Genomic DNA, 10,551 nt, shown 5'->3' with positions numbered 1-10,551 from the left:
TAATGTTTAAAAATTGAGGTCAATTTGATATCAAAGTAGTAATATTGTTGATTGGGGTGCAAGCAATGAGCTATTTTAACGATTAGTGGGAATCTAATATTACGCTCTCCTAACTAAAGTAAGGTTTAATTAGTAGTTATCCTTTTGGTTAAAATGTGTGTTAAAAACAGTATTTAGTAAATTTGAGAATATACTGGCAGTTTATAATTACGATAAGGTCTGTCACGGAGGTGAGATTAACGGAGGTGAGGAATTGTCTATTAATATAGGCCTAATGGATGCATTTTTCAGGGAAATATTTTTTTTCTTCGTTGCTACAATCTGCACATGTTAAGCAAATGAAAACATGTTTACTTCTTTTTTTACATTAATTTACATCCCTGAAATTCAAGTTCACGGAGGTGAGAAGTCACAATAATCCCGCTTAGTTTTAAAGCAAAATCCATCTTCTGTTTTTTCGACAAAAATCTCACAACTTCTTAATGGCTGAAAGTGAACAAGGGGGGGGGGGCTCTCTTGTATCCTGGAAAATAAAGTTTGATGTCATTACTGCCACGTGTTAATGAGGAATGGCATTTTGTGTTAAGGTAACGGAGATGAGAATTCATTGCGTGACAGGACTCCTCATCCTACTAAAACAAACTAAAACACAATGTTAGAAAAATAAATATACTTATGCAATTAGTATTTGAGACACTTGTGAAAGGAATAATAAATAAATAAGTATAGACTTTTAATTAAAAGTTATTAAACAACATAAACAGTCACACAAGGTGTGTGACATGCCACGGAGGTGAGAATTCACATGTTGTGAACCAAAAATATACTAAAATGAAAATTATTATTAAAAAAATGTTGGCAGGTTTAAATAAATATATTTTTGATAAAATTAAAAAGCATTGTTAAATGAATTGTTCCTTAAAGTTTTTTCTGTAAAAAGCATGTGACAGAAAAGTTAAACTTTTTGAAGATTGACCCATATATTAAGTTTTTGTTTTGGAAGGGGCCAAGATTAAGGATTTATGCTCCTCCCCCGCTTTATTTTCGTAATGTGAATTTTTTAGAGGTGGAAGCAAGTGACAGATCTTGAGTTTTTCTAAGGTGGGGCAAAAACTTGATACTGTCGTCCTATTTATGATTTTTTATTAAGTTTTCTCTCTCACTTTATTTATTTTTAAACGTAGAAAAGGGGAGAATTCATAAAACTAAGATAAGTTTAATACTGAGAAATTCTTCATGTGTAACAGTGCAGCTTATCAATTTGAAGCAAAATGGATACACCTATTTTAATCTTTCTCTGTCTACGTCAGAGGAAGAAAGGACGGAGGTAGAGTGTCTCGGTGGAAATCCTCTAAAAAATTTTCGAAATTGAAGTTGTAAAAACACCTTTTTAGTCAATCATTCAGGGTATAAAATGAAGGAGGAGATGTGTGTGTGGAAGAAGGGGGCTGCCTGGAAGAAATATTCAAAATTGAAGTAAAACAAAGTAACCTTTGGTATATATAGGGAGTAGGGGAGGTTTGGTTTCTCTTCGGAACTTTTTTCAAAATTGAACCTAATTTTAGGCTATCTTTGGTGACGTTAGGGGATCGGGGTTCCTCTAAATCATAACTTAAACTGTTCTAAATAAGCAATTTATTTATGTTATCTTTAGGGACGTTAAGAGAATTGGGATGACTCGAGACAGCTCTATCGAAATATTTCGACACTGAAGCGCAACTCAAAACATTTTTGTTAATGATAGGTGAAAGAGAGACGGCTCCCTCTTAAATATGTTTTCAAAACTGAAGTCAATTTTATACTATCTTTAGGATGGTAAGAAAGACTAAGGGGATTCTAGCATGAAGGGTTTCCGAAATTCAAAAGCGCCATTTCAAATTATCTTTAGAGGCATTAAGCATTAAGGGGCGGTTAGGGATCTCCCTCCAAAAATTTTCAAAATTGAAATCTTAAAGACGCGATTTCAGACTATCTTTGGTAGTAACGCTAGGGAAAGAGGGGTGATTCGGGGGCTCTCGTTTATAAAATCGATTTTCTAAAAACGCATTTTCTTAGACGTTTTTATGATATCAATTTCCCATTGTTACTCCAACGAATAATTAAACCTTCTTTTTAATTTCTTGCGGGGGAGGAGAGCTACAGGGCGTAGCGTTTTGAAGACTATTATTTTCAGACAGACTAGGTGTCATCAAACGCATTATTATCATTATTTATTATTTATTTATTTTTTGGAGATAAAAACATGGAAATTATTTGTGAGTAAACTTAAACCAAATAACAATAACTACCCTTATTTAAATTTTTAAAAAAGAATTTGAGAGGGCCCTGGATTCTTCTCTATCTCTATGCGCCCTTGGAGTCAGTAGCGTAACTATGGGGTCTAGCGCCCCTGGCGAAATAAAGAAATAACGCCCCCCCCCCCCCCTGGGTTGCACACATGGAAAGTCATCGGAGGTCATTGGGACCTCCAAAAAAACTTTTTTTTTTTGGAACATTATGATTAGCTGATTCGACAAATTGGAGGCAGTATTGTATTTTTTTTCCTTATTTTCTTTTTTGGAATTGTTTTCAATGATGCCCAATGTTCCTTCTCAGTAGATGTTATGTATGTGTCTCTAGCCCTTTTTCTTCGAGGTTTTTTTTCTCTCTCATTTTTTAATGCATTTTTCAAATTCTATGATCAAAAAAAAAAAAAAAAAAAAAAAAAAAAAAAAAAAAAAAAAAAAACTCTTAATTTTTTTTTTAATTTAAATCTGTTGAAATGCCGCCTCTCTGGTTGCTGCACCCCTGGCGAGAGCCATTCCTGCCAACCCCTTGTTACGCCACTGCTTGGAGTCATTCAAGAACGTCTAAAAATTTTTTTACATTATTTCAATTCCAAAAAAGTCTTCTGACATAAACAAAAATCATCTAAAATTGGGCTTTTCGAGCTAAAATTTCCTGGGAGAGGATCCCCAAATCTCATCCCTTCACCTACTACCCTCTAAACCATAACGTTGTCAAAGATGGCCCACAAACGCGTTTTTAGGCCTTCAATTTCGAATTTTTCCGGGACAGCCCCCTCAATAAAAATTTCGTTTAACGGACTGAAATTTCGAATTGTCTAAAATTTTGCGTTCAGGACTTCAACTACGAAAAGTTCCAAGGTACAGTTTCCGAGCCCCCTTTTCCTAACATCATCAATGCTAGTCTAAAATTACATTTTTGAAACTTCAAATTTCCAAGAATTTCTGTGGGAAAGTACCTGAATCCATTTCTCAGACAATCATAAATGATATGGCATACAATCGCACTTTAATGCTTCAATTCAGAAACGTTTTCGGGGGAGTTTCCTAATCTCATCACACCCCAAAGATCATCTAAAATTGCGTTTATGGAACGAATTAAAAAATTTTCCGTGAAAGAATCTCCGAACCCCCTATTACTGTAAGAATAATTGCTCTTATAAGTGACATTGCTAGTTGTTTTTTTCCCCCGCATATATTAAGCGCTTCACCTGATTTTTATGCTTTATCAGACCTAGCTGCCGGATGAATATTAACTTAGTAACGCATTAGCTGTTTTTGAATAGTTGAAATATTGACTATTTTTTTTTTTTGTAAAATCCTCTAAATAACTTCTTTTAATCGTTTTCCGAAACGAAACATTTTCAGTCAGAATTATGATAAATATTTACATTTAATTATTCAGATACCGCATGCCATTTTTTGCATGGTTGTTAAAAAATGTAAAAATACTATCTCTATTTATTTGGTGGGGGGGGGGGGGCAAAGTTCAACAGAGGCGCAGTTTTTCACCTTAGCACGGAGCGGTTCAAAAGCTAAATCTCGCCCTGATGGTGGGAAGAACTTCTGTACATTTTTCATTGCGTCGAGCTTTTAAAGCACATTTTAATGGTAGATGCCAGTTCTCAATAAGACCATTTGATTGAGGATGGTACGGTGAAAATCGTATCCTTTCGGCACCAATGAATCGAGTTAATTGTCGAAATAACTCAGACTCAAACTAACGACCTTGATCTGATGTAATTTTCTCTGGACAAAACCAAATCTTGAAATCCATTCAAACATTAAAGTCTTGGCGACAGTTGTAGCTGTCATATAACAAATAGGATATGCTTCTGGCCATCGTGTTGCCCTATCAATTACCTTTAAGCAGTTATTCTTTCTTCCGATTCTGGTAGTGGTGGTACTATTAGATCAATGTGTATATGGGCAAACCTAGATGTGTCAATATCAAATTTTCCTTCTTCAGTTTTAGTGTGCCTGAAAACCTTTGATCTTTGTCAGTTTAAACACTATTTAACCCATATTTTGATATATGTAGCCATTGAAGGCCAAACAAATCTTTGCTTAATAAACTTAGTCGAACCTTTTATCCCTGGGTGTGTTAAATTATGTATGTTTGAAAAAACTTGTTTACGAAAACTTTTTGTTAGAAAAGGTCGTGCTTTTCCTGTAGAAATATCACAAAATATTTCAGTTTTTGAATCTAGCATAGTAAATAATCTTAAATCTGCTTTAGAAAATCAGGAATCTTATTTAGTATTAAGTTCTAAGTCAGATTTTTGTTCAACACCTAACTTAGCGTAATCTAGCAAAGTAGGAAATTTAATTGTATTTATTCGAGAAAGGGCGTCGGCTGCATCATTTGAGCTACCGTGCAAATATTCAGTGTCAGTTGTAAACTCAGAAACAAAGGATAACCGTCTACTTTGCCTATTTGTGTAGGTATCTCTTTTCTTTTTAAAAGCAAATGTGATTGGTTTATGATCAGTGTATACTGTACATTCCTTCACCTCGATTAAATGTTGAAAATATTTAACTGATATCATAAATGGTTAATAATTCCCTCTCAAATACAGAGTATTTTAACTGAGTAGTATTCAGTTTTTTTTTTGGAAAAAAATGCTATTGGTTTCAATCATTCTTCAGTTGTGTAATGCTAACTTTCCCTCCTGCGAGGGAAAGATCAATGCAGTGCCAATTAAACTTTGTTTCGCTTCCTCAAATGAGTCATTTAAAATTGGAGACCATTCAATAGGCGTATTATCATTCTTTTTACATCCTCTTATTTGATCTGTTAAAAATCTTGCTGCAAGTTAAGAAATCTTCTAAAATAATTTATTGATCCAATGAATCGTCGAAGTCCTGTATTGTATTTGGCTTAGGATAATTTTGAATGGTTTCAACTTTTGATTTTTAAGGTTTAATTCCTTCAAAAGAAATATCATGTCCTAAAAATGATACTTCAGTTTGGGCGAAAACACTTTTGGAAATATTCACATTTAAACCATATTTGGCAAGCCCACCTAATACAATTTTCATGTGTTCTAAGTGTTCCGTTTCATTTTCGGAAAAAATTAGCATGTCGTCTGAATAAGCATCAGCGAAGTCTAAATTTGAAAGTGCCTCGTTAATAAATCTTTGGATTGTATTTGCTGCACATTTTAAACCGAAATTTAAAGATAAGAATTCAAAACTACCAAATGGTGTGGTAACTGCAGTTTTTTGAATATCAACTTTGAAAACTGGAATGCGGAAATATACCCTAACTATATCTAGCCTAGAGAAAATTTTCTTGCCATTTAAAATGTTCGTTACATCGTGTATTTGTGGTACAGGTCAGGCACAGAGACCGAGTTTAACTTCCGATAATCACCACAAATACGGTAGGATCCATTTGCTTTTGGTAACACGTAAATAGGAGAAGCTCAAAGAGATTTTGAAGGTATCGTGACTGACGTTTCGTATCGTGACACGTCCGGGTCACCATTATGTGGCGTACGGAATCATCATGAAGTGGACGATGATTTTCAGGGTCGGGATTTGAACCACGGACCTTTGTAATGCTAACTCAGTGCTTTAATCACTGAACCAAAAGAACCTCTAGATTCGGGGGCAAAGTTAGGTTATGTGCTTTCTGATGATGTACGCCGTGGGATTTAAGCGATATTTTAAAAATGCATTAAACCTTCTTTCATACTTTTTTTCTTTTACTTGAGAAAAAGAAATGTGACGCATAAGCATAATATTGATCTATTGCCTCATTTACTAAAACTTAAAGATGGTTTTTGAGTAATTAAGAACATCTAGAAAAGAAAGAAAAATCCCTTTTTACTTTCCTTTTCAGGAGCAAAAAATGTATGGAAGCATTATCTTTCACCATGTGATTTGCTATTTCGGTACTCTTATCAGTGACTAAGAGGAGTATCATCTACACCTGATTTCAGCAAAAGAAATCTCAAATTTTTTCCAAATTGTGGTATACAATTTTGAAAAATATGAGACATTTTAGGAAAACGCATTGAAAGTGGCGGAAATTTTTGCGGCACGAGAAACTTGCAACAGTAGTCGTCTTGATTATGCAATTCATAAAAATAATGATCTCACTTTAATCTCAGTCAAAGCTAACATTTCTTTGTTCACAAATTCCATTAAGTTCGTAATCACTAGTAAACTTGTAAAAGAAAACTAGATATCATTTATCCCTAGATATGGATTTTTGAGTGAATTTTCACTATACCACATCAGCCCAGAATAATAATGCTGATTGTTAAGTAATGAAAACTGGGTCCTAGTTCTAAAAAATATATAGAAAAATGAATAAATATATAGAACCATACTTAAGAACTGAAACACCACTGCTAGTGACATACTTGTTAGTATTTCAACCTCTGGAAGGGGTGGGGGAGAAAGTGTTGAATAAAAAAAAGGTAGAAAATAATTCAGAGATTCTTTGTCATTTCCTTTTTTACCCGACTGCCCGTGCGACACAAATAAAGGTAATGTGTTTATGAGTCTATGTATGTTTGTTCCTATGTGGCGTTGTAGCAGCTAAATGCCATTGCCAATTTTGATGATTCTTACGTCAATCGATTTGTCTTAACTTTGGGAGTGTCACTAAACACATGACAGTAATCACGATTCACTATATCAACAACCAGTCGCCATATTGTCAGTTCGGGATCCTGTCGCACGCTACCTGCGTGCGACAAATGCAGGTAGCGGTATCACTGCCTGAATATTTTCCTTATTAACTCCACTATGAAAATAACTAAATCGTGTAAAATAAAAAATAATTACTGTATAAAAACAAAAAACCCGACTGCGTAAACACCAAAAAAAAAACTAAAAAGAAAAAATATAAGCCCAGTAGTTTAGAATGTTATTAAGTACTACTGAATAACTACACAATTGAAATAGTTTTATAACCGATATACACACATAAGACAAATCATAAATTCAAAAGCAGAATAGGAAGATCAAGAGTCGGGGCCTATTCAAATTTTACTGGGTTCCTTGATTGGTCAAAAAGGAATGGGACCCGACTGTTGATCCTTCTATAATGCTTTTGAATGTATGATTTGTCCTATGTGTGTATCGATTATAACACCATTTCAATGGTGTAGTTATTCAGTAGTACTTTATAACATTCTAAACTTCTTTTTTTTTTTATCTTCTCTAGGCTTATGTTTTTTCTTTTTTCTTTTTAGTTTTTTTTTTTTTTTTTGGTTTTTACACAGTCGGGTTTTTCGTTTTTATATAGTAATTTTTTTTTTTAATGTGGGTAAAATGTTTGCATTATTTATTTAAACCTATCCAGAAACATAACATATAACAAGTTTGGAAAAAAAATCTTAGTTTTTACTTTTGAAAATGTTCCAAGGAAAAAAGTAATTCGAACTTGAAATATATGCCAAAAATTACGTTCGAAAATCAAAACAAACATTTTAAATGAGTTCTTTCTGATGGTGCATTGACTTTTTTCTGCACTCAGCCGTGGTTATAGAAAGAGGAGCGGGTTATTTGCAAAACGAAAAGAAAAGACAAAATATTTTTATAGACAACCTTTAAGCAGGGCCTGATTAACATCTGAAGCGGGGAAGCTCTTTCTCATTTCAGTGCCGCACAAATTTTGTTAATGGAAGTTTTTCTAAAAATACAACGCGCATTTAAATAAAATTAACTGATGCTTTAGGTGTTATTTTTAAAAGTGTCCCTGCAAAATTCAGATCAATGTTTATCCCCTCCTGCTACCCAACATAGAGTTTTTTGTACATTACATACGTTTTCAATGTAATTCTCCACAATGAAGGATGGTTAGTCGCTGAAACAGATTTATCAAGTCGCAAAATTAATTGTTATAAAAGTGCATTGTAATAGTTGAGCCAAATTTGATTGAGCTAGTTCTAATGTTTGCAGTAACTTAAAAGCTAAATCTGGAATTTTTAAGCAGTTTTTCAGTAATTTTTGGGTTTACTGAAAATTCTGAGGGGAAGCTCTAGCTTCCTGAGCCTTTTGGGTAATTTCAGAAACTACCCGTTTTCTATATATTCAACATTTATCCGGACCTCGGATTCACATAGAGACCCAAAGACAGACATACAATGCATAAACTGCAATCTTATCATTAGTGAATGCAATACCGGTATACCCCGGTATACAAAATACCGGTATTTCGAGCAATTTTGCAATTTCGTAATACCGGTATTTGCTGAGGTAAAATACCGGTATTTTCGGTATTAGCTGAAAATAATAAATAGTTTTAATGAAAGAATTTTGAACAACTTATTACATATCTACTTGTATTTCAAATGTATATTTCTTTTTCCATGATCAAGAACCAAAATAAATCTACTGATGTAAAAATTTTGCTGCAAAAGCACAAACTAATAGAATAAAACAAAAGTAGCGGAAAGGTGGCAAAATGATATTGTCATTTCTTAGAGGGTAAGATGAATCGCATTTTCGTGCACTTTTGTGCACAATGTTTTTATCAATTCCGTTTCCCTTATCACTCACTTTCCCTTTTGTAAAAGTTAATTTAGAATGTAATTTTGAATGCATTTGTCCTATGAACATTTAATTCCAACCATCTTTTGCAGTAATACTTCATGATTCCATTTTTGGTTTTTAATGATTTGTCTCAACTGTACTAAATTTTGAATTTTTTTTTTTTTTTTTTTTGTTATCATAACAAATGGTAATTTGTTGTCACCAGTATTGGTTTATTGTCTTGTTTTGCGTTTTGGCTTTATACTTAGTAAGATAATATTTAGAAATTATAGAGTGGCTTGAAAACTTGCATAGAAGTAAAACATAATCAATTGAAACATTTTTTTCAGATATTTACATCATTATAATTGTAAATAATTCTGAAAAGAAAGCGAAAACGAAAAAGAGAACTAACAAGTTAAAATTTAGTCAAGTTTAACGTAAATTTCATACCAAATGGCTTATAAAAAGCAAACACAAACCTCTCCTGCTGGAGAGAAAATGATATTAATATTGGAAAAGTATCGTCTCTCTGAAAGAAATTACAAATAGTTCAAATTAAAAAAAAAAATGATATTACACACAATACAAAAGAAACACACATACCCACACAAAAGGATTTATCCAAAAATGATTGGCAAAAGACCGAATTATTTGAAGATTCTTACTTCAAATGTAGTAGACGTAGGAGGATGTGTAGGAGAAGACTTCTGGCCAACTAGGGGAGGTATGTATCGTGCATTGTTAACAGTACCATGGACCTGCGTCAATTCAGAAAGAGTATTTTCAACTGTAGGAGTGTTGAGCTCTAAAATGAGACAAATCAATAGATGCATTCTCTTCTTTTACTATTATTGATTTATTATTATGACATTGTTCTTTCATTTTATATTTGTTCACAATACGTTTTAATAAATAATACAATTTTTGTACAAAGTTAGGAAATGTGGCAACGAAACAACATGTTTTCAAGCATTTTTTTGGGGGGAGGAAATTTCAAATATCGGTATTAATACGTACATTCCGGTATCACGTTTTTTAAAATACCGGATACCGGTATAGAATTTTCAGTCCGGTATTGCAATTCCTACTTTTGATCAAATTTTTTTTTCTGTTTTCATCCTCCAATTTTTTAGAACTGTTGTGTGTGTGCTTTTATTTCTATATTTTCAAACTTTAAGGATTCCTAATGATTATTTCTGTGCATAATATATATTAAAAATATTTTTTTTGAAATTCACAATTTGGTGACTTCTGTTTTAGTTATTTCTATTACTTAAGATTCGCTAAAATTCTTAAGAAATATCTGCTGAGTTTCTATAGCTCCTCAATGTTTTACTAAACGATCACAAAAACATTTTTAGCTTTTAAATTTGAAGCATTGGTTTTTTTATTTAGTTTTTGAATGCTTTTTGGTGGGCCCTCCTCAGTGGCATGCTCTGTCCCCCCGCATTGCTAGGTCTGCGGGTATGCAGATTCGTGATTTCGTACAGGAGAAATAATTCTCAATGTACGCCATTTAAATTTTATAACCAAAAAAAAAAAAAAAAAAAACCCTTCAAATTTCGGTTTTTTTTTTAAATTTTTCATTTGATTGTTGGGATTCGGCTCTTTTTCGACCTAATATGACTGAAGTATTGCCTTGGTTAGTGTACCGAGTACTGGGTAAATACTTCATACTCGGCCTACTCGATCAATTTGCCAAGCACTTGGTATTCGGCCAAATTTTGATGGGCCAATACCAAGTAGTTGTAAATATGAATATTGTTCAAGA

This window comes from Uloborus diversus, chromosome 2 (genome assembly GCF_026930045.1).
Source record: "Uloborus diversus isolate 005 chromosome 2, Udiv.v.3.1, whole genome shotgun sequence".
Lineage (NCBI taxonomy): Eukaryota > Metazoa > Arthropoda > Arachnida > Araneae > Uloboridae > Uloborus > Uloborus diversus.
Note: the sequence above shows the minus strand (reverse complement) of the source record.